At 49.4% G+C, this 25,422-nt stretch overlaps 1 protein-coding gene across 1 annotated transcript in view; it reads left to right on the top strand.

Annotated features, from left to right (window-relative positions):
• LOC137355583 (zinc finger protein Gfi-1b-like) overlaps nucleotides 1-25,422 on the top strand; it is a 174,801-nt gene that overhangs the window by 122,770 nt on the left and 26,609 nt on the right. The gene's annotated exons all lie outside the window — the stretch shown is intronic.

Below are 25,422 nucleotides of genomic sequence, written 5' to 3'. Positions count from 1 at the left end.
ATTGAGTGTCTGTTAGTGTAAGTACAGGGTGAACTCTCCGCTTCAGTGTCTGTCAGTGTCAGTACAGGGTGAGATCTCTGGGTCAGTGTCTGTCAGTGTCAGTACAGGATGAACACTCTGGGCCAGTGTCTGTCAGTGTCAGTACATGGTGAACACTCTGGGTCAGGGTTTGTCAGTGTCAGTACAGGGTGAAATCTCTGGGTCAGTGTTTGTCAGTGTCAGTACAGGATGAACACTCGGGGTCAGTGTCTGTCAGTGTCAGTACAGGGTGAACGCTCTGGGTCAGTGTTTGTCAGTGTCAGTACAGGGTAAATTCTCTGGGTCAGTGTCTGTCAGTGTCAGTACAGGGTGAACTCTCCGCTTCAGTGTCTGTCAGTGTCAGTACAGGGTGAGATCTCTGGGTCAGTGTCTGTCAGTGTCAGTACAGGGTGAACTCTCTGGGTCAGTGTTTGTCAGTGTCAGTACAGGATGAACTTTCTGGGCCAGTGTCTGTCAGTGTCAGTACAGGGTGAACTCTCTGGGTCAGTGTTTGTCAGTGTCAGCACATGGTGAACTCTCTGGGTCAGTGTCTGTCAGTGTCAGTACAGGGTGAACTCTCAGGGTCAGTGTTGGTCAGTGTCAGTACAGGGTGAAATGTCTGGGTCAGTGTTTGTCAGTGTCAGTACAGGCTGAACTCTCTGGTTCAGTGTCTGACAGAGTGAACTCTCTGGTTCAGTGTCTGTCAGTGTCAGTAAAGGGTGAACTCTCTGGGTCAGTGTTTGTCAGTGTCAGTACAGGATGTACTCTCTGGGTCAGTGTCTTTCAGTGTCAGCACATGGTGAACACTCTGGGTCAGTGTTTGTCAGTGTCAGTACATGGTGAACTCTCTGGGTCAGTGTCTGTCAGTGTCAGTACAGGGTGAACTTTCTGGGTTAGTGTCTGTCAGTGTCAGTACATGGTGAACACTCTGTGCCAGTGTCTGTCAGTGTCAATACAGGGTGAACTCTCTGGGTCAGTGTTTGTCAGTGTCAGTACATGGTGAAATCTCTGGGTCAGTGTTTGTCAGTGTCAGTACAGGCTGAACTCTCTGGGTCAGTGTCTGTCAGTGTCAATACAGGGTGAACTCTCTGGGTCAGTGTTTGTCAGTGTCAGTACAGGGTGAATTCTCTTGGTCAGTGTCTGTCAGTGTCAATACAGGGTGAACTCTCTGGGTCAGTGTTTGTCAGTGTCAGTACAGGGTGAATTCTCTCGGTCAGTGTCTGTCAGTGTCAGTACAGGGTGAACTCTTTGGGTCAGTGTCTGTCTGTGTCAGTACAGGGTGAATTCTCTCGGTCAGTGTCTGTCAGTGTCAGTACAGGGTGAACTCTCTGGGTCAGTGTTTGTCAGTGTCAGTACAGTGTGAATTCTCCCGGTCAGTGTCTGTCAGTGTCAGTACATGGTGAAATCTCTGGGTCAGTGTTTGTCAGTGTCAGTACAGGGTGAATTCTCTTGGTCAGTATCTGTCAGTGTCAATACATGGTGAACTCTCTGGGTCAGTGTTTGTCAGTGTCAGTACAGGGTGAATTCTCTTGGTCAGTGTCTGTCAGTGTCAATACAGGGTGAACTCTCTAGGTCAGTGTTTGTCAGTGTCAGTACAGGGTGAATTCTCTCGGTCAGTATCTGTCAGTGTCAGTACAGGGTGAACTCTCTGGGTCAGTGTTTGTCAGTGTCAGTACAGGGTGAATTCTCTCGGTCAGTGTCTGTCAGTGTCAGTACAGGGTGAACTCTTTGGGTCAGTGTCTGTCAGTGTCAGTACAGGGTGAATTCTCTCGGTCAGTGTCTGTCAGTGTCAGTACAGGGTGAACTCTCTGGATCAGTGTCTGTCAGTGTCAGTACAGAGTGAACTCTCTGGGTCAGTGTTTGTCAGTGTCAGTACACGGTAAAATCTCTGGGTCAGTGTTTGTCAGTGTCAGTACAGGGAGAACCCGCTGGGACAGTGTTTGTCAGTGTCAGTACAGAGTGAGCTCTCTGGTTCAGTGTCTGTCAGTGTCAGTACAGAGTGAACTCTCTGGGTCAGTGTTTGTCAGTGTCAGTACAGGGTGAACTCGCTGGGTCAGTATTTGTCAGTGTCAGTGCAGGGTGAACTATCTGGGTCAGTGTTTGTCAATGTCAGTGCAGTGTGAACTCGCTGGGTCAGTGTCTGTTAGTGTCAGGACAGGGAGAATTCTCTGGATCAGTGTTTGTCAGTGTCAGTACAGCGTGAAATTAGCAGGGTCAGTGCCTGTCATTGTCAGTACAGGGTGAACTCTCTGGGTCAGTGTTTGTCAGTGTCAGGACAGGGTGAATTCTCTGGGTCTGTGTTTTTCAGTGTCAGTACAGGGTGAACTCTCTGGGTCAGTGTTTGTCAGTGTCAGTACATGGTGAACCCTCTGGGTCAGTCTTTGTCAGTGTCAGCACAGGGAGAACACTCTGGGACAGTGTTTGTCAGTGTCAGTACAGGTGGAACTCTCTGGGTCAGTTTTTCTCTGTGTCAGTTCAGGGAGAACTCTCTGGGTCAAAGATTGTCAGTGTCAGTACGTGGTGAACTCTCAGGGTCAGTGACTGTCAGTGTCAGTACAGGGTGAACTATTTGGGACAGTGTCTGTCAGTGTCAGTACAGGGTGAATTCTCTCGGTCAGTGTCTGTCAGTGTCAGTACAGGGTGAATTCTCTCGGTCAGTGTCTGTCAGTGTCAGTACAGGGTGAATTCTTTGGGTCAGTGTCTGTCAGTGTCAGTACATGGTGAACTCTCTGGGTCAGTGTTTGTCAGTGTCAGTACATGGTGAACCCTCTGGGTTAGTTTTTGTCAGTGTCAGCACAGGGAGAACACTCTGGGACAGTGTTTGTCAGTGTCAGTACAGGTGGAACTCTCTGGGTCAGTTTTTCTCTGTGTCAGTACAGGGAGAACTCTCTGGGTCAGAGTTTGTCAGTTTCAGTACGTGGGGAACTCTCTGGGTCAGTGTCTGTCAGAGTCAGGACAGGGAGAATTCTCTGGATCAGTGTTTGTCAGTGTCAGTACAGGGTGAATTCTCTCGGTCAGTGTCTGTCTGTGTCAGTATAGGGTGAACTCTCTGGATCTGTGTTTGTCAGCATCAGTACAGGGTGAATTATCTGGGTCAGAGTCTGTCAGTGTCGGTACAGGGTGAACTCTCTGGGTCAGTGTCTGTTCTTGTCAGTACAGAGTGAACTCTCTGGGTCAGTGTTTGTCAGTGTCAGTACACGGTAAAATCTCTGGGTCAGTGTTTGTCAATGTCAGTACAGGATGAACTCTCTGGGTTCAGTGTCTGTCAGTGTCAGTACAGGGTGAAATGTCTGGGTCAGTGTTTGTCAGTGTCAGTACAGGCTGAACTCTCTGGTTCAGTGTCTGACAGGGTCAACTCTCTAGTTCAGTGTCTGTCAGTGTCAGGACAGGGAGAATTCTCTGGATCAGTGTTTGTCAGTGTCCGTACAGGGTGAAATTAGCGGGGTCAGTGTCTGTCAGTGTCAGTACAGGGTGAAATTAGCGGGGTCAGTGTCTGTCAGTGTCAGTACAGGGTGAACTCTCTGGGTCAGTGTCTGTCAGTGTCAGTACAGGGTGAACTCTCTGGGACAGTGTTTGTCAGTGTCAGTACATGGTGAACTCTCTGGGTCAGTTTTTCTCTGTGTCAGTACAGGGAGAGACTCTCTGGGACAGTGTTTGTCAGTGTCAGTACATGGTGAACTCTCTGGGTCAGTGTCTGTCACTGTCAGCACAGGGTGAACTCTCTGGGTCAGTGTCTGTCAGAGTCAGGACAGGGAGAATTCTCTGGATCAGTGTTTGTCAGTGTCAGTACAGGGTAAAATTGCTGGGTCAGTGTCTGTCAGTGTCAGTACAGGGTGAAATCTATGGGTCAGTGTCTGTCAGTGTCAGTACAGGGAGAATTCTCTGGATCAGTGTTTGTCAGTGTCAGTACAGGGTGAAATTGCTGGGTCAGTGTCTATCAGAGTCGTGCAGGGTGAAATCTCTGGTTCACTGTCTATCAGTGTCAGTACAGGGTAAACTCTCTGGGTCAGTGTTGGTCAGTGTCAGGACAGGGTGAATTCTCTGGGTCAGTGTTTTTCAGTGTCAGTACAGGGTGAACTCTCTTGGTCAGTGTTTGTCAGTGTCAGTACAGGGTGAACTCTCTGGGTCAGTGTCTGTCAGTGTCAGTACATGGTGAACTCTCTGGGTCAGTGTCTGTTAGTGTCAGCACAGGGTGAACTCTCTGGGTTAGTGTCTGTCAGAGACAGGACAGGGAGAATTCTCTGGATCAGTGTTTGTCAGTGTCAGTACATGGTGAATTCTCTCGGTCAGTGTCTGTCAGTGTCAGTACAGGGTGAACTCTCTGGTTCAGTGTCTGTCAGTGTCAGTACAGAGTGAACTCTCTGGGTCAGTGTTTGTCAGTGTCAGTACAGGGTGAACTCGCTGGGTCAGTATTTGTCAGTGTCAGTGCAGGGTGAACTATCTGGGTCAGTGTTTGTCAATGTCAGTGCAGTGTGAACTCGCTGGGTCAGTGTCTGTTAGTGTCAGGACAGGGAGAATTCTCTGGATCAGTGTTTGTCAGTGTCAGTACAGGGTGAAATTAGCAGGGTCAGTGCCTGTCATTGTCAGTACAGGGTGAACTCTCTGGGTCAGTGTTTGTCAGTGTCAGGACAGGGTGAATTCTCTGGGTCTGTGTTTTTCAGTGTCAGTACAGGGTGAACTCTCTGGGTCAGTGTTTGTCAGTGTCAGTACATGGTGAACCCTCTGGGTCAGTTTTTGTCAGTGTCAGCACAGGGAGAACACTCTGGGACAGTGTTTGTCAGTGTCAGTACAGGTGGAACTCTCTGGGTCAGTTTTTCTCTGTGTCAGTTCAGGGAGAACTCTCTGGGTCAAAGATTGTCAGTGTCAGTACGTGGTGAACTCTCAGGGTCAGTGACTGTCAGTGTCAGTACAGGGTGAACTATTTGGGACAGTGTCTGTCAGTGTCAGTACAGGGTGAATTCTCTCGGTCAGTGTCTGTCAGTGTCAGTACAGGGTGAATTCTTTGGGTCAGTGTCTGTCAGTGTCAGTACATGGTGAACTCTCTGGGTCAGTGTTTGTCAGTGTCAGTACATGGTGAACCCTCTGGGTTAGTTTTTGTCAGTGTCAGCACAGGGAGAACACTCTGGGACAGTGTTTGTCAGTGTCAGTACAGGTGGAACTCTCTGGGTCAGTTTTTCTCTGTGTCAGTACAGGGAGAACTCTCTGGGTCAGAGTTTGTCAGTTTCAGTACGTGGGGAACTCTCTGGGTCAGTGTCTGTCAGAGTCAGGACAGGGAGAATTCTCTGGATCAGTGTTTGTCAGTGTCAGTACAGGGTGAATTCTCTCGGTCAGTGTCTGTCTGTGTCAGTATAGGGTGAACTCTCTGGATCTGTGTTTGTCAGCATCAGTACAGGGTGAATTATCTGGGTCAGAGTCTGTCAGTGTCGGTACAGGGTGAACTCTCTGGGTCAGTGTCTGTTCTTGTCAGTACAGAGTGAACTCTCTGGGTCAGTGTTTGTCAGTGTCAGTACACGGTAAAATCTCTGGGTCAGTGTTTGTCAATGTCAGTACAGGATGAACTCTCTGGGTCAGTGTCTGTCAGTGTCAGTACAGGGTGAAATGTCTGGGTCAGTGTTTGTCAGTGTCAGTACAGGCTGAACTCTCTGGTTCAGTGTCTGACAGGGTCAACTCTCTAGTTCAGTGTCTGTCAGTGTCAGGACAGGGAGAATTCTCTGGATCAGTGTTTGTCAGTGTCCGTACAGGGTGAAATTAGCGGGGTCAGTGTCTGTCAGTGTCAGTACAGGGTGAAATTAGCGGGGTCAGTGTCTGTCAGTGTCAGTACAGGGTGAAATTAGCGGGGTCAGTGTCTGTCAGTGTCAGTACAGGGTGAACTCTCTGGGTCAGTGTCTGTCAGTGTCAGTACAGGGTGAACTCTCTGGGACAGTGTTTGTCAGTGTCAGTACATGGTGAACTCTCTGGGTCAGTTTTTCTCTGTGTCAGTACAGGGAGAGACTCTCTGGGACAGTGTTTGTCAGTGTCAGTACATGGTGAACTCTCTGGGTCAGTGTCTGTCACTGTCAGCACAGGGTGAACTCTCTGGGTCAGTGTCTGTCAGAGTCAGGACAGGGAGAATTCTCTGGATCAGTGTTTGTCAGTGTCAGTACAGGGTAAAACTGCTGGGTCAGTGTCTGTCAGTGTCAGTACAGGGAGAATTCTCTGGATCAGTGTTTGTCAGTGTCAGTACAGGGTGAAATTGCTGGGTCAGTGTCTATCAGAGTCGTGCAGGGTGAAATCTCTGGTTCACTGTCTATCAGTGTCAGTACAGGGTGAACTCTCTGGGTCAGTGTTGGTCAGTGTCAGGACAGGGTGAATTCTCTGGGTCAGTGTTTTTCAGTGTCAGTACAGGGTGAACTCTCTTGGTCAGTGTTTGTCAGTGTCAGTACAGGGTGAACTCTCTGGGTCAGTGTCTGTCAGTGTCAGTACATGGTGAACTCTCTGGGTCAGTGTCTGTTAGTGTCAGCACAGGGTGAACTCTCTGGGTTAGTGTCTGTCAGAGACAGGACAGGGAGAATTCTCTGGATCAGTGTTTGTCAGTGTCAGTACATGGTGAATTCTCTCGGTCAGTGTCTGTCAGTGTCAGTACAGGGTGAACTCTTTGGGTCAGTGTCTGTCAGTGTCAGTACAGGGTGAATTCTCTCGGTCAGTGTCTGTCAGTGTCAGTACAGGGTGAACTCTTTGGGTCAGTGTCTGTCAGTGTCAGTACATGGTGAACTCTCCGGGTCAGTGTTTGTCAGTGTCAGTACATGGTGAACCCTCTGGGTTAGTTTTTGTCAGTGTCAGCACAGGGAGAACACTCTGGGACAGTGTTTGTCAGTGTCAGTACAAGTGGAACTCTCTGGGTTAGTTTTTCTCTGTGTCAGTACAGGGAGAACTCTCTGGGTCAGAGTTTGTCAGTTTCAGTACGTGGTGAACTCTCTGGGTCAGTGTCTGTCAGAGTCAAGACAGGGAGAATTCTCTGGATCAGTGTTTGTCAGTGTCAGTACAAGGTGAATTCTCTCGGTCAGTGTCTGTCTGTGTCAGTATAGAGTGAACTCTCTGGATCTGTGTTTGTCAGCATCAGTACAGGGTGAATTATCTGGGTCAGAGTCTGTCAGTGTCGGTACAGGGTGAACTCTCTGGGTCAGTGTCTGTTAGTGTCAGTACAGAGTGAACTCTCTGGGTCAGTGTTTGTCAGTGTCAGTACATGCTAAAATCTCTGGGTCAGTGTTTGTCAATGTCAGTACAGGATGAACTCTCTGGGTCAGTGTCTGTCAGTGTCAGTACAGGGTGAAATGTCTGGGTCAGTGTTTGTCAGTGTCAGTACAGGCTGAACTCTCTGGTTCAGTGTCTGACAGGGTCAACTCTCTAGTTCAGTGTCTGTCAGTGTCAGGACAGGGTGAAATTAGCGGAGTCAGTGTCTGTCAGTGTCAGTCCAGGGTGAACTCTCTGGGTCAGTGTCTGTCAGTGTCAGTACAGGGTGAACTCTCTGGGACAGTGTTTGTCAGTGTCAGTACATGGTGAACTCTCTGGGTCAGTTTTTCTCTGTGTCAGTACAGGTGAACTCTCTGGGACAGTGTTTGTCAGTGTCAGTACATGGTGAACTCTCTGGGTCAGTGTCTGTTACTGTCAGCACAGGGTGAACTCTCTGGGTCAGTGTCTGTCAGAGTCAGGACAGGGAGAATTCTCTGGATCAGTGTTTGTCAGTGTCAGTACATGGTGAACTCTCTGGGTCAGTTTTTCTCTGTGTCAGTACAGGGAGAACTCTCTGGGACAGTGTTTGTCAGTGTCAGTACATGGTGAACTCTCTGGGTCAGTGTCTGTTACTGTCAGTACAGGGTGAACTCTCTGGGTAAGTGTTTGTCAGTGTCAGGACAGGGTGAAATCTCTGGTTCACTGTCTATCAGTGTCAGTACAGGGTGAACTCTCTGGGTCAGTGTTTGTCAGTGTCAGGACAGGGTGAATTCTCTGGGTCAGTGTTTTTCAGTGTCAGTACAGGGTGAACTCTCTTGGTCAGTGTTTGTCAGTGTCAGTACATGGTGAACCCTCTGGGTCAGATATTGTGAGTGTCAGCACAGGGAGAACTCTCTGGGACAGTGTTTGTCAGTGTCAGTACAGGTGGAACTCTTTAGAACATTACAACGCAGTACAGGCCCTTCAGCCTTCGATGTTGCGCCGACCTGTGAAACCATCTGACCTACACTATTCCATTTTCATCCATATGTCTATCCAATGACCACTTAAATGCCCTTAAAGTTGGCGAGTCTACTACTGTTGCAGGCAGGGCGTTCCACGCCCCTACTACTCTCTGAGTAAAGAAACTACCTCTGACATCTGTCCTATATCTATCACCCCTCAACTTAAAGCTATGTCCCCTCGTGTTTGCCATCACCATCCGAGGAAAAAGACGCTCACTATCCACCCTATCTAACCCTCTGATTATCTTATATGTCTCTATTAAGTCACCTCTCCTCCTCCTTCTCTCCAACGAAAACAACCTCAAGTCCCTCAGCCTTTCCTCGTAAGACCTTCCCTCCATACCAGGCAACATCCTAGTAAATCTCCTCTGCACCCTTTCCATAGCTTCCACATCCTTCCTATAATGCGGTGACCAGAACTGCACGCAATACTCCAGGTGCGGCCGCACCAGAGTTTTGTACAGCTGCAGCATGACCTCATGGCTCCGAAACACGATCCCCATACTAATAAAAGCTAACACACCATATGCCTGCTTAACAGCCCTATTAACCTGGGTAGCAACTTTCAGGGATTTATGTACCTGGACACCAAGATCTCTCTGTTCATCTACTCTACCAAGAATCTTCCCATTAGCCCAGTGCTCTGCATTCCTGTCACTCCTTCCAAAGTGAATCACCTCACAATTTTCCGCATTAAACTCCATTTGCCATCTCTCAGCCCAGCTCTGCAGCCTATCTATGTCCCTCTGTACCCTGCAACATCCTTCGGCACTATCCACAACTCCACCGACCTTAGTGTCATCCGCAAATTTACTAACCCACCCTTCTACACCCTCTTCCAGGTCATTTATAAAAATGACAAACAGCAGTGGCCCCAAAACAGATCCTTGCGGTACACCAAAAGTAACTAAACTCCAGGTTCAGTTTTTTCTCTGTGTCAGTACAGGGAGAACTCTCTGGGCCAGAGTTTGTCAGTGTCAGTACGTGGTGAACTCTCAGGGTCAGTGTCTGTCAGTGTCAGTACAGGGTGAACTCTCTGGGCCACTGTTTGTCAGTGCCAGTACATGGTAAAATCTCTGGGTCAGTGTTTGTCAGTGTCAGTGCAATGTGAACTCGCTGGGTCAGTGTTTGTCAGTGTCAGTACTGGGTGAAGTCTCTGGGTCAGTGTTTGTCAGTGTCAGTATTGGTGGAACTCTCTGGCTCAGTTTTTCTCTGTGTCAGTACAGGGACAACACTGTGGTTCAGTAGCTGTCAGTGTCAGTAAAGGGTGAACTCTCTGGGTCAGTGTTTGTCAGCGTCAATACAGAATGAACTCTCTGGGTCAGTGTCTGTCAATGTAAGTACAGGGTGAACTCTTTGGGTCATTGATCGTCTGTGTCAGTACAGGGTGAACTCTTTGGGTCAGTGTCTGTCAATGTCAGTACAGGGTGAACCCTCTGGGTCAGTGTTTGTCAGTGTCAGTACGGGATGAACACTCTGGGCCAGTGTCTGTCAGTGTCAGTACAGGGTGAAATCTCTGGGTCAGTGTCTGTCAGAGTCGCGCAGGGTGAACTCTCTGGGTCAGTGTTTGTCAATATCAGTACAGGTGAACTCTCTGGGTCAGTGTCTGTCAGTGTCAGTACAGGGTGAACTCTCTGGGTCAGTGTTTGTCAGTGTCAGTACAGGGTGAACTGTCTGGATCAGTGTTTGTCAGTGTCAGCACAGGGTGAACTCGCTGGGTCAGTCTCTGTCAGTGTCAGTACAGGGTGAACACTCTGGGTCAGTGACTGTCAGTGCCAGTACAGGGTGAAGTCTCTGGGTCAGTGTCTGTCAGAGTCGTGCAGGGTGAAATCTCTGGTTCAGTTTCTGTCAGTGTCAGTACAGGGTGAACTCTCTGGGTCAGAGTCTGTCAGTGTCAGTCCATGGTGAACTCTCTGAGTCAGTGCTTGTCAGTGTCAGTACAGGGTGCACGCACTGGGTCAGTTTCTGTCAGTGTCAGTACAGGGTGAACTCTCTGGGTCAGTGTTTGTCATTGTCAGTACATGGTGAACTCATTGGGTCAGTGTTCGTCAGTGTCAGTACATGGTGAACACTTTGGGTCTGTGTTCGTCAGTGTCAGTACAGGGTGAACTCTCTGGGTCAGTGTTTCTCAGTGCCAGTGCAGGGTGAACTCTCTGGGTCATTGTCTGTCAGACTCGTACAGGGTGAACTCTCTGGTTCAGTGTCTGCCAGCGTCAGTACAGGGTGAAGTCTCTGGATCAGTGTCTGTCAGTATCAGTGCAGGGTGAAGTCTCTGGGTTAGTGCCTCTCAGAGTCGTGCTGGGTGAAATCTCTGGTTCAGTGTCTGTCAGTGTCAGTACAGGGTGAACTCTCTGGGTCAGTGTCTGTCAGTGTCAGTACATGGTGAACTCTCTGGGTCAGTGTCTGTCAGTGTCAGTACAGGGTGAACTCTCTGGGTCAGTGTTTGTCAGTGTCAGTACAGGGTGAACCGTCTGGATCAGTGTTTGTCAGTGTCAGCACAGGGTGAACTCGCTGGGTCAGTGTCTGTCAGTGTCAGGACAGGGTGAACACTCTGGGTCAGTGTCTGTCAGTGTCAGTACAGGGCGAAGTCTCTGGGTCAGTGTCTGTCAGAGTCGTGCAGGGTGAAATCTCTGGTTCAGTTTCTGTCAGTGTCAGTACAGGGTGAACTCTCTGGGTCAGTGTCTGTCAGTGTCAAAACAGGGTGAACTCTCTGAGTCAGTGCTTGTCAGTGTCAGTACAGGGTGAACGCTTTGGGTCAGTGTTTGTCAGTGTCTGTAAATGGTGAACTCTTTGGGTCAGTGTTTATCAGTGTCAGTACAGTCTGAACTCTTTGGGTCACTGTTTGTCAGTGTAATTACATGGTGAACTCTTGGGTCAGTGTTTATCAGTGTCAGAACAGGGTGAACTCTCTGGGTCAGTGTTTGTCAGTGTCAGTGCAGGCTGAACTCTCTAGGTCAGTGTTTTTCAGTGTCATTACATGGTGAACTCTTTGGGTCATTGTTTGTCAGTGTCAGTACAGGGTGAACTCTCTGGGTCAGTGTTTGTCAGTGTCATTACATGGTGAACTCTTTGGGTCATTGTCTGTCAATATCAGTACAGGGTGAACTCTCTGGGTCAGTGTCTGTCAGAGTCGTTCAGGATGAACTCTTTGGTTCAGTGTCTGTCAGTGTCAGTACAGGGTGAACTCTCTGAGTCAGTGTCTGTCAGTGTCAGTACAGGGTGAAGTCTCTGGGTCAGTGTCTGTCAGAGTCGTGCAGGGTGAAGTCTCTGGGTTAGTGCCTCTCAGAGTCGTGCAGGGTGAAATCTCTGGTTCAGTGTCTGTCAGTGTCAGTACAGGGTGAACTCTCTGGGTCAGTGTCTGTCAGTGTCAGTACAGGGTGAACTCTTTGGGACAGTGTTGGTCAGTGTCAGTCCAGGGTGAAGTCTCTGGGTCAGTGCCTCTCAGAGTCATGCAGGGTGAAATTTCTGGTTCAGTGTCTGTCAGTGTCAGTACAGGGTGAACTCTCTGGGTCAGTGTCTGTCAGTGTCAGTACATGGTGAACTCTTTGGGTCAATGTCTGTCAGTGTCAGTTCAGGGTGAACTCTCTGGGTCATTGTCTGTCAGTGTCAGTACAGGGTGAACTCTCTGGGTCAATGTCTGTCAGTGTCAGTACAGGGTGAACTCTCTGGGTCAGTGTCTGTCAGTGTCAGTACAGGGTGAACTCTCTGGGTCAGTGTCTGTCAGTGTCAGTACAGGGTGAACTCTCTGGGTCAATGTCTGTCAATGTCAGTACAGGGTGAACTCTCTGGGTCAGTGTCTGTCAGTGTCAGTACAGGGTGAAGTCTCTGGGTCAATGTCTGTCAGTGTCAGTACAGGGTGAACTCTCTGGGTCAGTGTTTGTCAGTGTCAGGACAGGGTGAACTCTCTTGGTCAGTGTTTGTCAGTGTCAGTACATGGTGAACCCTCTGGGTCAGTTTTTGTGAGTGTCAGCACAGGGAGAACTCTCTGGGACAGTGTTTGTCAGTGTCAGTACAGGTGGAACTCTTTAGAACATTACAACGCAGTACAGGCCCTTCGGCCTTCGATGTTGCGCCGACCTGTGAAACCATCTGACCTACACTATTCCATTTTCATCCATATGTCTATCCAATGACCACTTAAATGCCCTTAAAGTTGGCGAGTCTACTACTGTTGCAGGCAGGGCGTTCCACGCCCCTACTACTCTCTGAGTAAAGAAACTACCTCTGACATCTGTCCTATATCTATCACCCCTCAACTTAATGCTGTGTCCCCTCGTGTTTGCCATCACCATCCGAGGAAAAAGACTCTCACTATCCACCCTATTTGACCCTCTGATTATCTTATATGTCTCTATTAAGTCACCTCTCCTCCTCCTTCTCTCCAACGAAAACAACCTCAAGTCCCTCAGCCTTTCCTCGTAAGACCTTCCCTCCATACCAGGCAACATTCTAGTAAATCTCCACTGCACCCTTTCCATAGCTTCCACATCCTTCCTATAATGCGGTGACCAGAACTGCATGCAATACTCCAGGTGCGGTCCCACCAGAGTTTTGTACAGCTGCAGCATGACCTCATGGCTCCGAAACACGATCCCCCTACTAATAAAAGCTAACACACCATATGCCTGCTTAACAGCCCTATTAACCTGGGTAGCAACTTTCAGGGATTTATGTACCTGGACACCAAGATCTCTCTGTTCATCTACTCTACCAAGAATCTTCCCATTAGCCCAGTGCTCTGCATTCCTGTCACTCCTTCCAAAGTGAATCACCTCACACTTTTCCGCATTAAACTCCATTTGCCATCTCTCAGCCCAGCTCTGCAGCCTATCTATGTCCCTCTGTACCCTACAACATCCTTCGGCACTATCCACAACTCCACCGACCTTAGTGTCATCCGCAAATTTACTAACCCACCCTTCTACACCCTCTTCCAGGTCATTTATAAAAATGACAAACAGCAGTGGCCCCAAAACAGATCCTTGCAGTACACCAAAAGTAACTAAACTCCAGGGTCAGTTTTTCTCTGTGTCAGTACAGGGAGAACTCTCTGGGTCAGAATTTGTCAGTGTCAGTACGTGGTGAACTCTCAGGGTCAGTGTCTGTCAGTGTCAGTACAGGGTGAACTCTCTGGGCCACTGTTTGTCAGTGCCAGTACATGGTAAAATCTCTGGGTCAGTGTTTGTCAGTGTCAGTGCAGAGTGAACTCGCTGGGTCAGTGTTTGTCAGTGTCAGTACTGGGTGAAGTCTCTGGGTCAGTGTCTATCAGTCGTGCAGGGTGAAATCTCTGGTTCACCGTCTGTCAGTGTCAGTACAGGGTGAATTCTCCGGGTCAGTGTTTGTCAGTGTCAGTATTGGTGGATCTCTCTGGGTCAGTTTTTCTCTGTGTCAGTACAGGGACAACTCTGTGGTTCAGTAGCTGTCAGTGTCAGTAAAGGGTGAACTCTCTGGGTCAGTGTTTGTCAGCGTCAATACAGGATGAACTCTCTGGGTCAGTGTCTGTCAATGTCAGTACAGGGTGAACTCTTTGGGTCATTGATCGTCTGTGTCAGTACAGGGTGAACTCTTTGGGTCAGTGTCTGTCAATGTCAGTACAGGGTGAACCCTCTGGGTCAGTGTTTGTCAGTGTCAGTACGGGATGAACACTCTGGGCCAGTGTCTGTCAGTGTCAGTACAGGGTGAAATCTCTGGGTCAGTGTCTGTCAGAGTCGCGCAGGGTGAACTCTCTGGGTCAGTGTTTGTCAATATCAGTACAGGTGAACTCTCTGGGTCAGTGTCTGTCAGTGTCAGTACAGGGTGAACTCTCTGGGTCAGTGTTTGTCAGTGTCAGTACAGGGTGAACTGTCTGGATCAGTGTTTGTCAGTGTCAGCACAGGGAGAACTCGCTGGGTCAGTCTCTGTCAGTGTCAGTACAGGGTGAACACTCTGGGTCAGTGACTGTCAGTGCCAGTACAGGGTGAAGTCTCTGGGTCAGTGTCTGTCAGAGTCGTGCAGGGTGAAATCTCTGGTTCAGTTTCTGTCAGTGTCAGTACATGGTGAACTCTGTGAGTCAGTGCTTGTCAGTGTCAGTACAGGGTGCACGCACTGGGTCAGTTTTTGTCAGTGTCAGTACAGGGTGAACTCTCTGGGTCAGTGTTTGTCAGTGTCAGTACATGGTGAACACTTTGGGTCTGTGTTCGTCAGTGTCAGTACAGGGTGAACTCTCTGGGTCAGTGTTTCTCAGTGCCAGTGCAGGGTGAACTCTCTGGGTCATTGTCTGTCAGTATTAGTACAGGGTGAAGTCTCTGGGTCAGTTTCTGTCAGACTCGTACAGGGTGAACTCTCTGGTTCAGTGTCTGCCAGCGTCAGTACAGGGTGAACTCTCTGGATCAGTGTCTGTCAGTATCAGTACAGGGTGAAGTCTCTGGGTCAGTGCCTCTCAGAGTCGTGCTGGGTGAAATCTCTGGTTCAGTGTCTGTCAGTGTCAGTACAGGGTGAACTCTCTGGGTCAGTGTCTGTCAGTGTCAGTACAGGGTGAACTCTCTGGGTCAGTGTTGGTCAGTGTCAGTACAGGGTGAACTCTCTGGGTCAGTGTTTGTCAGTACCAGTACAGGTGAACTCTCTGGGTCAGTGTCTGTCAGTGTCAGTACAGGGTGAACTCTCTGGGTCAGTGTTTGTCGGTGTCAGTACAGGGTGAAATCTCTGGGTCATTGTCTCTCAGTATCAGTACAGGGTGAACTCCCTGGGTCAGTGTCTGTCTGAGTCCGACAGGGTGAACTCTGTGGTTCAGTGTCTGTCAGTATCAGTAGAGGGCGAACTCTCTGGGTCGGTGTCTGTCAGACTCGTACAGGGTGAAGTCTCTGGGTCAGTGCCTCACAGAGTCGTGCAGGGTGAAATCTCTGGTTCAGTGTCTGTCAGTGTCAGTGCAGGTTGAACTCTCTGGGTCAGTGTCTGTCAGTGTCAGTACAGGGTGAACTCTTTGGGTCAGTGTTGGTCAGTGTCAGTACAGGGTGAAGACTTTGGGTCAGTGCCTCTCAGAGTCGTGCAGGGTGAAATTTCTGGTTCAGTGTCTGTCAGTGTCAGTACAGGGTGAACTCTCTGGGTCAGTGTCTGTCAGTGTCAGTACATGGTGAACTCTTTGGGTCAATGTCTGTCAGTGTCAGTTCAGGGTGAACTCTCTGGGTCATTGTCTGTCAGTGTCAGTACAGGGTGAACTCTCTGGGTCAATGTCTGTCAGTGTCAGTACAGGGTGAACTCTCTGGGTCAGTGTCTGTCAGTGTCAGTACAGGGTGAACTCTCTGGGTCAGTGTCTGTCAGTGTCAGTACAGGGTGAACTCTCTGGGTCAATGTCTGTCAATGTCAGTACAGGGTGAACTCTCTGGGTCAGTGTCTGTCAGTGTCAGAACAGGGTGAACGCTCTGGGTTAGTGTTTGTCACTGTCAGTACAGGGTGAACTCTTTGGTTCAGTGTTTGTCAGTGTCTGTACATGGTGAATTCTTTGGGTCAGTGTTTGTCAGTGTCAGTGCAGGTTGAACTCCCTGGGTCAGTGTTTGTCAGTGTCAGTACATGGTGAACTCTCTGGGTCAGTGTTTTTCAGTGTCAGTACAGGGTGAACTCTTTGGGTCAGTGTTTGTCAGTGTCAGTACATGGTGAACCCTCTGGGTCATTGTCTGTCACTATCAGAACAGGGTGAACTCTCTGGGTCAGTGTCTGTCAGAGTCGTTCAGGGTGAACTCTTTGGTTCAGTGTGTGTCAGTGTCAGTACAGGGTGAACTCTCTGGTTCAGTGTGTGTCAGTGTCAGTACAGGGTGAACTCTCTGGGTCAGTGTCTGTCAGTGACAGTACAGGGTGAACTCTCTGTGTCAGTGTCTGTCTGTGTCAGTACAGGGTGAAATCTCTGGTTCAGTGTCTGGCAGTGTCAGTACAGGCTGAACTCTCTGGGTCAATGTTTGTCAGTGTCAGTACATGTTGAACTCTTTGGTTCAGTGTTCGTCAGTGTCAGTAGATGGTGAACTCTTTGGGTCAGTGCTTCTCAGTGCCAGTACAGGGTGAACTCTCTGGGTCATTGTCTCTCCGTATCAGTACAGGGTGAACTCTCTGGGTCAGTGTCTGTCTGAGTTTTTCAGGGTGAACTCTGTGGTTCAGTGTCTGTCAGTATCAGTACAGGGTGAACTCTCTGGGTCAGTGTCTGTCAGACTCGTACTGGGTGAAGTCTCTGGGTCAGTGTCTGTCAGTGTTAGTACAGGGTGAAGTTTCTGGGTCAGTGTCTGTCAGTGTCAATACAGGGTGAACTCTCTGGGTCAGTGTTGGTCAGTGTCAGTACAGGGTGAACTCTCTGGGTCAGTGTCTGTCAGTGACAGTACAGGGTGAACTCTCTGTGTCAGTGTCTGTCTGTGTCAGTACAGGGTGAAATCTCTGGTTCAGTGTCTGGCAGTGTCAGTACAAGCTGAACTCTCTGGGTCAATGTTTGTCAGTGTCAGTACATGTTGAACTCTTTGGTTCAGTGTTCGTCAGTGTCAGTAGATGGTGAACTCTTTGGGTCAGTGCTTCTCAGTGCCAGTACAGGGTGAACTCTCTGGGTCATTGTCTCTCCGTATCAGTACAGGGTGAACTCTCTGGGTCAGTGTCTGTCTGAGTTTTTCAGGGTGAACTCTGTGGTTCAGTGTCTGTCAGTATCAGTACAGGGTGAACTCTCTGGGTCAGTGTCTGTCAGACTCGTACTGGGTGAAGTCTCTGGGTCAGTGTCTGTCAGTGTCAGAACAGGGTGAACGCTCTGGGTCAGTGTTTGTCAGTGTCAGTGCAGGTTGAACTCCCTGGGTCAGTGTTTGTCAGTGTCAGTACATGGTGAACTCTCTGGGTCAGTGTTTTTCAGTGTCAGTACAGGGTGAACTCTTTGGGTCAGTGTTTGTCAGTGTCAGTACATGGTGAACCCTCTGGGTCATTGTCTGTCACTATCAGTACAGGGTGAACTCTCTGGGCCAGTGTCTGTCAGAGTCGTTCAGGGTGAAATCTTTGGTTCAGTGTGTGTCAGTGTCAGGACAGGGTGTACTCTCTGGGTCAGTGTCTGTCAGTGTCAGTACATGGTGATTCCTATGGGTCATTGTCTGTCACTATCAGTACAGGGTGAACTCTCTGGGTCAGTGTCTGTCAGAGTCGTTCAGGGTGAACTCTTTGGTTCAGTGTGTGTCAGTGTCAGTACAGGGTGAACTCTCTGGTTCAGTGTGTGTCAGTGTCAGTACAGGGTGAACTCTCTGGGTCAGTGTCTGTCAGTGACAGTACAGGGTGAACTCTCTGTGTCAGTGTCTGTCTGTGTCAGTACAGGGTGAAATCTCTGGTTCAGTGTCTGGCAGTGTCAGTACAGGCTGAACTCTCTGGGTCAATGTTTGTCAGTGTCAGTACATGTTGAACTCTTTGGTTCAGTGTTCGTCAGTGTCAGTAGATGGTGAACTCTTTGGGTCAGTGCTTCTCAGTGCCAGTACAGGGTGAACTCTCTGGGTCATTGTCTCTCCGTATCAGTACAGGGTGAACTCTCTGGGTCAGTGTCTGTCTGAGTTTTTCAGGGTGAACTCTGTGGTTCAGTGTCTGTCAGTATCAGTACAGGGTGAACTCTCTGGGGCAGTGTCTGTCAGACTCGTACTGGGTGAAGTCTCTGGGTCAGTGTCTGTCAGTGTTAATACAGGGTGAAGTCTCTGGGTCAGTGTCTGTCAGTGTCAATACAGGGTGAACTCTCTGGGTCAGTGTTGGTCAGTGTCAGTACAGGGTGAACTCTCTGGGTCAGTGTTTGTCAGTATCAGTACAGGGTGAACTCTCTGAGTCAGTGTCTGTCAGTGTCAGTACATGGTGAACTCTCTGGGTCAGTGTCTGTCAGTGTCAGTGCAAGCTGAACTCTCTGGTTCAGTGTTTGTCAGTGTCAGTACACGGTGAACTGTCTGGAACAGTGTTTGTCAGTGTCAGCACAGGGTGAACTCGCTGGGTCTGTCTCTGTCAGTGTCAGTACAGGGTGAACTCTCTGGGTCAGTGTCTGTCAGTGTCAGTACAGGGTGAAGTCTCTGGGTCAGTGTCTGTCAGAGTCGTGCAGGGTGAATTCTCAGGTTCAGTGTCTGTCAGTGTCAGTGCAGGGTGAACTCTCTGGGTCAGTGTCTGTCAGTGTCAGTACAGGGTGAACTCTCTGAGTCAGTGTTTGTCGTTGTCAGTACAGGGTGAAGTCTCTGGGTCAGTGTCTGTCAGTGTCAGTACAGGGTGAACGCTCTGGGTCTGTCTCTGTCAGTGTCAGTAAAGGGTGAACTCTCTGGGTCAGTGTTTGTCAGCGTCAATACAGGATGAACTCTCTGGGTCAGTGTCTGTCAATGTCAGTACAGGGTGAACTCTTTGGGTCATTGATCGTCTGTGTCAGTGCAGGGTGAACTCTTTGGGTCAGTGTCTGTCAATGTCAGTACAGGGTGAACCCTCTGGGTCAGTGTTTGTCAGTGTCAGTACGGGATGAACACTCTGGGCCAGTGTCTGTCAGTGTCAGTACAGGGTGAAATCTCTGGGTCAGTGTCTGTCAGAGTCGCGCAGGGTGAACTCTCTGGGTCAGTGTTTGTCAATATCAGTACAGGTGAACTCTCTGGGTCAGTGTCTGTCAGTGTCAGTACAGGGTGAACTCTCTGGGTCAGTGTTTGTCAGTGTCAGTACAGGGTGAACTGTCTGGATCAGTGTTTGTCAGTGTCAGCACAGGGAGAACTCGCTGGGTCAGTCTCTGTCAGTGTCAGTACAGGGTGAACACTCTGGGTCAGTGACTGTCAGTGCCAGTACAGGGTGAAGTCTCTGGGTCAGTGTCTGTCAGAGTCGTGCAGGGTGAAATCTCTGGTTCAGTTTCTGTCAGTGTCAGTACATGGTGAACTCTGTGAGTCAGTGCTTGTCAGTGTCAGTACAGGGTGCACGCACTGGGTCAGTTTTTGTCAGTGTCAGTACAGGGTGAACTCTCTGGGTCAGTGTTTGTCAGTGTCAGTACATGGTGAACACTTTGGGTCTGTGTTCGTCAGTGTCAGTACAGGGTGAACTCTCTGGGTCAGTGTTTCTCAGTGCCAGTGCAGGGTGAACTCTCTGGGTCATTGTCTGTCAGTATTAGTACAGGGTGAAGTCTCTGGGTCAGTTTCTGTCAGACTCGTACAGGGTGAACTCTCTGGTTCAGTGTCTGCCAGCGTCAGTACAGGGTGAACTCTCTGGATCAGTGTCTGTCAGTATCAGTACAGGGTGAAGTCTCTGGGTCAGTGCCTCTCAGAGTCGTGCTGGGTGAAATCTCTGGTTCAGTGTCTGTCAGTGTCAGTACAGGGTGAACTCTCTGGGTCAGTGTCTGTCAGTGTCAGTACAGGGTGAACTCTCTGGGTCAGTGTTGGTCAGTGTCAGTACAGGGTGAACTCTCTGGGTCAGTGTTTGTCAGTGTCAGTACAGGGTGAAATCTCTGGGTCATTGTCTCTCAGTATCAGTACAGGGTGAACTCCCTGGGTCAGTGTCTGTCTGAGTCCGACAGGGTGAACTCTGTGGTTCAGTGTCTGTCAGTATCAGTAGAGGGCGAACTCTCTGGGTCGGTGTCTGTCAGACTCGTACAGGGTGAAGTCTCTGGGTCAGTGCCTCACAGAGTCGTGCAGGGTGAAATCTCTGGTTCAGTGTCTGTCAGTGTCAGTGCAGGTTGAACTCTCTGGGTCAGTGTCTGTCAGTGTCAGTACAGGGTGAACTCTTTGGGTCAGTGTTGGTCAGTGTCAGTACAGGGTGAAGACTTTGGGTCAGTGCCTCTCAGAGTCGTGCAGGGTGAAATTTCTGGTTCAGTGTCTGTCAGTGTCAGTACAGGGTGAACTCTCTGGGTCAGTGTCTGTCAGTGTCAGTACATGGTGAACTCTTTGGGTCAATGTCTGTCAGTGTCAGTTCAGGGTGAACTCTCTGGGTCATTGTCTGTCAGTGTCAGTACAGGGTGAACTCTCTGGGTCAATGTCTGTCAGTGTCAGTACAGGGTGAACTCTCTGGGTCAGTGTCTGTCAGTGTCAGTACAGGGTGAACTCTCTGGGTCAGTGTCTGTCAGTGTCAGTACAGGGTGAACTCTCTGGGTCAATGTCTGTCAATGTCAGTACAGGGTGAACTCTCTGGGTCAGTGTCTGTCAGTGTCAGAACAGGGTGAACGCTCTGGGTTAGTGTTTGTCACTGTCAGTACAGGGTGAACTCTTTGGTTCAGTGTTTGTCAGTGTCTGTACATGGTGAATTCTTTGGGTCAGTGTTTGTCAGTGTCAGTGCAGGTTGAACTCCCTGGGTCAGTGTTTGTCAGTGTCAGTACATGGTGAACTCTCTGGGTCAGTGTTTTTCAGTGTCAGTACAGGGTGAACTCTTTGGGTCAGTGTTTGTCAGTGTCAGTACATGGTGAACCCTCTGGGTCATTGTCTGTCACTATCAGAACAGGGTGAACTCTCTGGGTCAGTGTCTGTCAGAGTCGTTCAGGGTGAACTCTTTGGTTCAGTGTGTGTCAGTGTCAGTACAGGGTGAACTCTCTGGTTCAGTGTGTGTCAGTGTCAGTACAGGGTGAACTCTCTGGGTCAGTGTCTGTCAGTGACAGTACAGGGTGAACTCTCTGGTTCAGTGTCTGGCAGTGTCAGTACAGGCTGAACTCTCTGGGTCAATGTTTGTCAGTGTCAGTACATGTTGAACTCTTTGGTTCAGTGTTCGTCAGTGTCAGTAGATGGTGAACTCTTTGGGTCAGTGCTTCTCAGTGCCAGTACAGGGTGAACTCTCTGGGTCATTGTCTCTCCGTATCAGTACAGGGTGAACTCTCTGGGTCAGTGTCTGTCTGAGTTTTTCAGGGTGAACTCTGTGGTTCAGTGTCTGTCAGTATCAGTACAGGGTGAACTCTCTGGGTCAGTGTCTGTCAGACTCGTACTGGGTGAAGTCTCTGGGTCAGTGTCTGTCAGTGTTAGTACAGGGTGAAGTCTCTGGGTCAGTGTCTGTCAGTGTCAATACAGGGTGAACTCTCTGGGTCAGTGTTGGTCAGTGTCAGTACAGGGTGAACTCTCTGGGTCAGTGTCTGTCAGTGACAGTACAGGGTGAACTCTCTGTGTCAGTGTCTGTCTGTGTCAGTACAGGGTGAAATCTCTGGTTCAGTGTCTGGCAGTGTCAGTACAGGCTGAACTCTCTGGGTCAATGTTTGTCAGTGTCAGTACATGTTGAACTCTTTGGTTCAGTGTTCGTCAGTGTCAGTAGATGGTGAACTCTTTGGGTCAGTGCTTCTCAGTGCCAGTACAGGGTGAACTCTCTGGGTCATTGTCTCTCCGTATCAGTACAGGGTGAACTCTCTGGGTCAGTGTCTGTCTGAGTTTTTCAGGGTGAACTCTGTGGTTCAGTGTCTGTCAGTATCAGTACAGGGTGAACTCTCTGGGTCAGTGTCTGTCAGACTCGTACTGGGTGAAGTCTCTGGGTCAGTGTCTGTCAGTGTCAGAACAGGGTGAACGCTCTGGGTCAGTGTTTGTCAGTGTCAGTGCAGGTTGAACTCCCTGGGTCAGTGTTTGTCAGTGTCAGTACATGGTGAACTCTCTGGGTCAGTGTTTTTCAGTGTCAGTACAGGGTGAACTCTTTGGGTCAGTGTTTGTCAGTGTCAGTACATGGTGAACCCTCTGGGTCATTGTCTGTCACTATCAGTACAGGGTGAACTCTCTGGGCCAGTGTCTGTCAGAGTCGTTCAGGGTGAAATCTTTGGTTCAGTGTGTGTCAGTGTCAGGACAGGGTGTACTCTCTGGGTCAGTGTCTGTCAGTGTCAGTACATGGTGATTCCTATGGGTCATTGTCTGTCACTATCAGTACAGGGTGAACTCTCTGGGTCAGTGTCTGTCAGAGTCGTTCAGGGTGAACTCTTTGGTTCAGTGTGTGTCAGTGTCAGTACAGGGTGAACTCTCTGGTTCAGTGTGTGTCAGTGTCAGTACAGGGTGAACTCTCTGGGTCAGTGTCTGTCAGTGACAGTACAGGGTGAACTCTCTGTGTCAGTGTCTGTCTGTGTCAGTACAGGGTGAAATCTCTGGTTCAGTGTCTGGCAGTGTCAGTACAGGCTGAACTCTCTGGGTCAATGTTTGTCAGTGTCAGTACATGTTGAACTCTTTGGTTCAGTGTTCGTCAGTGTCAGTAGATGGTGAACTCTTTGGGTCAGTGCTTCTCAGTGCCAGTACAGGGTGAACTCTCTGGGTCATTGTCTCTCCGTATCAGTACAGGGTGAACTCTCTGGGTCAGTGTCTGTCTGAGTTTTTCAGGGTGAACTCTGTGGTTCAGTGTCTGTCAGTATCAGTACAGGGTGAACTCTCTGGGGCAGTGTCTGTCAGACTCGTACTGGGTGAAGTCTCTGGGTCAGTGTCTGTCAGTGTTAGTACAGGGTGAAGTCTCTGGGTCAGTGTCTGTCAGTGTCAATACAGGGTGAACTCTCTGGGTCAGTGTTGGTCAGTGTCAGTACAGGGTGAACTCTCTGGGTCAGTGTTTGTCAGTATCAGTACAGGGTGAACTCTCTGAGTCAGTGTCTGTCAGTGTCAGTACATGGTGAACTCTCTGGGTCAGTGTCTGTCAGTGTCAGTGCAAGCTGAACTCTCTGGTTCAGTGTTTGTCAGTGTCAGTACACGGTGAACTGTCTGGAACAGTGTTTGTCAGTGTCAGCACAGGGTGAACTCGCTGGGTCTGTCTCTGTCAGTGTCAGTACAGGGTGAACTCTCTGGGTCAGTGTCTGTCAGTGTCAGTACAGGGTGAAGTCTCTGGGTCAGTGTCTGTCAGAGTCGTGCAGGGTGAATTCTCAGGTTCAGTGTCTGTCAGTGTCAGTGCAGGGTGAACTCTCTGGGTCAGTGTCTGTCAGTGTCAGTACAGGGTGAACTCTCTGAGTCAGTGTTTGTCGTTGTCAGTACAGGGTGAAGTCTCTGGGTCAGTGTCTGTCAGTGTCAGTACAGGGTGAACGCTCTGGGTCAGTGTTTGTCAGTGTCAGTACAGGGTGAACTCTCTGGGTCAGTGTTTGTCTGTGTCTGTACATGGTGAACTATTTGGGTCAGTGTTTATCAGTGTCAGTACAGTCTGAACTCTCTGGGTCACTGTTTGTCAGTGTCATTACATGGTGAACTCTTTGGGTCAGTGTTTGTCAGTGTCAGTACAGGGTGAACTCTCTGGGTCAGTGTTTGTCTGTGTCTGTACATGGTGAACTATTTGGGTCAGTGTTTATCAGTGTCAGTACAGTCTGAACTCTCTGGGTCACTGTTTGTCAGTGTCATTACATGGTGAACTCTTTGGGTCAGTGTTCGTCATTGTCAGTACAGGGTGAACTCTCTGGGTCAGTGTTTGTCAGTGTCAGTGCAGGCTGATCTCTCTGGGTCAGTGTTTTTCAGTGTCAGTACATGGTGAACTCTCTGGGTCAGTGTTTGTCAGTGTCATTACATGGTGAACTCTTTGGGTCAGTGTTTGTCAGTGTCAGTACATGGTGAATCCTCTGGGTCATTGTCTGTCACTATCAGTACAGGGTGAACTCTCTGGGTCAGTGTTTGTCAGTGTCAGTACATGGTGAATCCTCTGGGTCATTGTCTGTCACTATCAGTACAGGGTGAACTCTCTGGGTCAGTGTCTGTCAGAGTCGTTCAGGGTGAACTCTTTGGTCCAGTGTGTGTCAGTGTCAGTACAGGGTGAAGTCTCTGGGCCAGTGTCTGTCAGAGTCGTGCAGGGTGAAATCTCTGGTTCAGTGTCTGGCAGTGTCAGCACAGGGTGAACTCTTGGGGTCAGTGTTTGTCAGTGTCAGTGCATGCTGAACTCTTTGGGTCAGCGTTCGTCAATGTCAGTACAGGGTGAACTCTTTGGTTCAGTGTTCGTCAGTGTCAGTACAGGGTGAACTCTCTGGGTCAGTGTCTGTCAGTGTCAGTACAGGGTGATCTCTCTGGGTCATTGTCTCTCAGTATCAGTACAGGGTGAACTCTCTGGGTCAATGTTTGTCAGTGTCAGCACACGGTGAACTCTTTGGGTCACTGTTAGTCAGTGTCAGTACATGCTGAACTGTTTGGGTCAGTGTTCGTCAATGTCAGTACATGGTGAACTCTTTGGTTCAGTGTTCGTCAGTGTCAGTAGATGGTGAACTCTTTGGGTCAGTGTTTGTCAGTGTCAGTACAGGGTGAACTCTCTGGGTCAGTGTTTCTCAGTGCCAGTACAGGGTGAACTCTCTGGGTCAGTGTTTCTCAGTGCCAGTACAGGGTGAACTCTCTGGGTCATTGTCTCTCTTTATCAGTACAGGGTGAACTTTCTGGGTCAGTGTCTGTCGGAGTCGTACAGCGTTAACTCTGTGGTTCAGTGTCTGTCAGTGTCAGTACAGGGTGAAGTCTCTGGTTCAGTGTCTGTCAGTGTCAGTACAGGGTGAACTCTCTGGGTCAGTGTTGGTCATTGTCAGTACAGGGTGAACTCTCTGGGTAGTTGTTTGTCACTATCAGTACAGGGTGAACTCTCTGGATCAGTGCCTGTCAGTGTCAGTACAGGGTGAACTCTCTGGGTCAGTGTCTGTCAGTGTCAGTACAGGGTGAACTCTCTGGGTCAGTGTCTGTCAGTGTCAGTACAGGGTGAACTCTCTGGGTCAGTGTCTGTCAGTGTCAGTACAGGGTGAACTCTCTGGGTCAGTGTCTGTCAGAGTCGTTCAGGGTGAACTCTTTGGTTCAGTGTGTGTCAGTGTCAGTACAGGGTGAACTCTCTGGTTCAGTGTGTGTCAGTGTCAGTACAGGGTGAACTCTCTGGGTCAGTGTCTGTCAGTGACAGTACAGGGTGAACTCTCTGTGTCAGTGTCTGTCTGTGTCAGTACAGGGTGAAATCTCTGGTTCAGTGTCTGGCAGTGTCAGTACAGGCTGAACTCTCTGGGTCAATGTTTGTCAGTGTCAGTACATGTTGAACTCTTTGGTTCAGTGTTCGTCAGTGTCAGTAGATGGTGAACTCTTTGGGTCAGTGCTTCTCAGTGCCAGTACAGGGTGAACTCTCTGGGTCATTGTCTCTCCGTATCAGTACAGGGTGAACTCTCTGGGTCAGTGTCTGTCTGAGTTTTTCAGGGTGAACTCTGTGGTTCAGTGTCTGTCAGTATCAGTACAGGGTGAACTCTCTGGGGCAGTGTCTGTCAGACTCGTACTGGGTGAAGTCTCTGGGTCAGTGTCTGTCAGTGTTAGTACAGGGTGAAGTCTCTGGGTCAGTGTCTGTCAGTGTCAATACA

Source organism: Heterodontus francisci, chromosome 43 (genome assembly GCF_036365525.1).
Source record: "Heterodontus francisci isolate sHetFra1 chromosome 43, sHetFra1.hap1, whole genome shotgun sequence".
Lineage (NCBI taxonomy): Eukaryota > Metazoa > Chordata > Chondrichthyes > Heterodontiformes > Heterodontidae > Heterodontus > Heterodontus francisci.
This window is presented reverse-complemented; position numbering and strand designations above follow the sequence as displayed.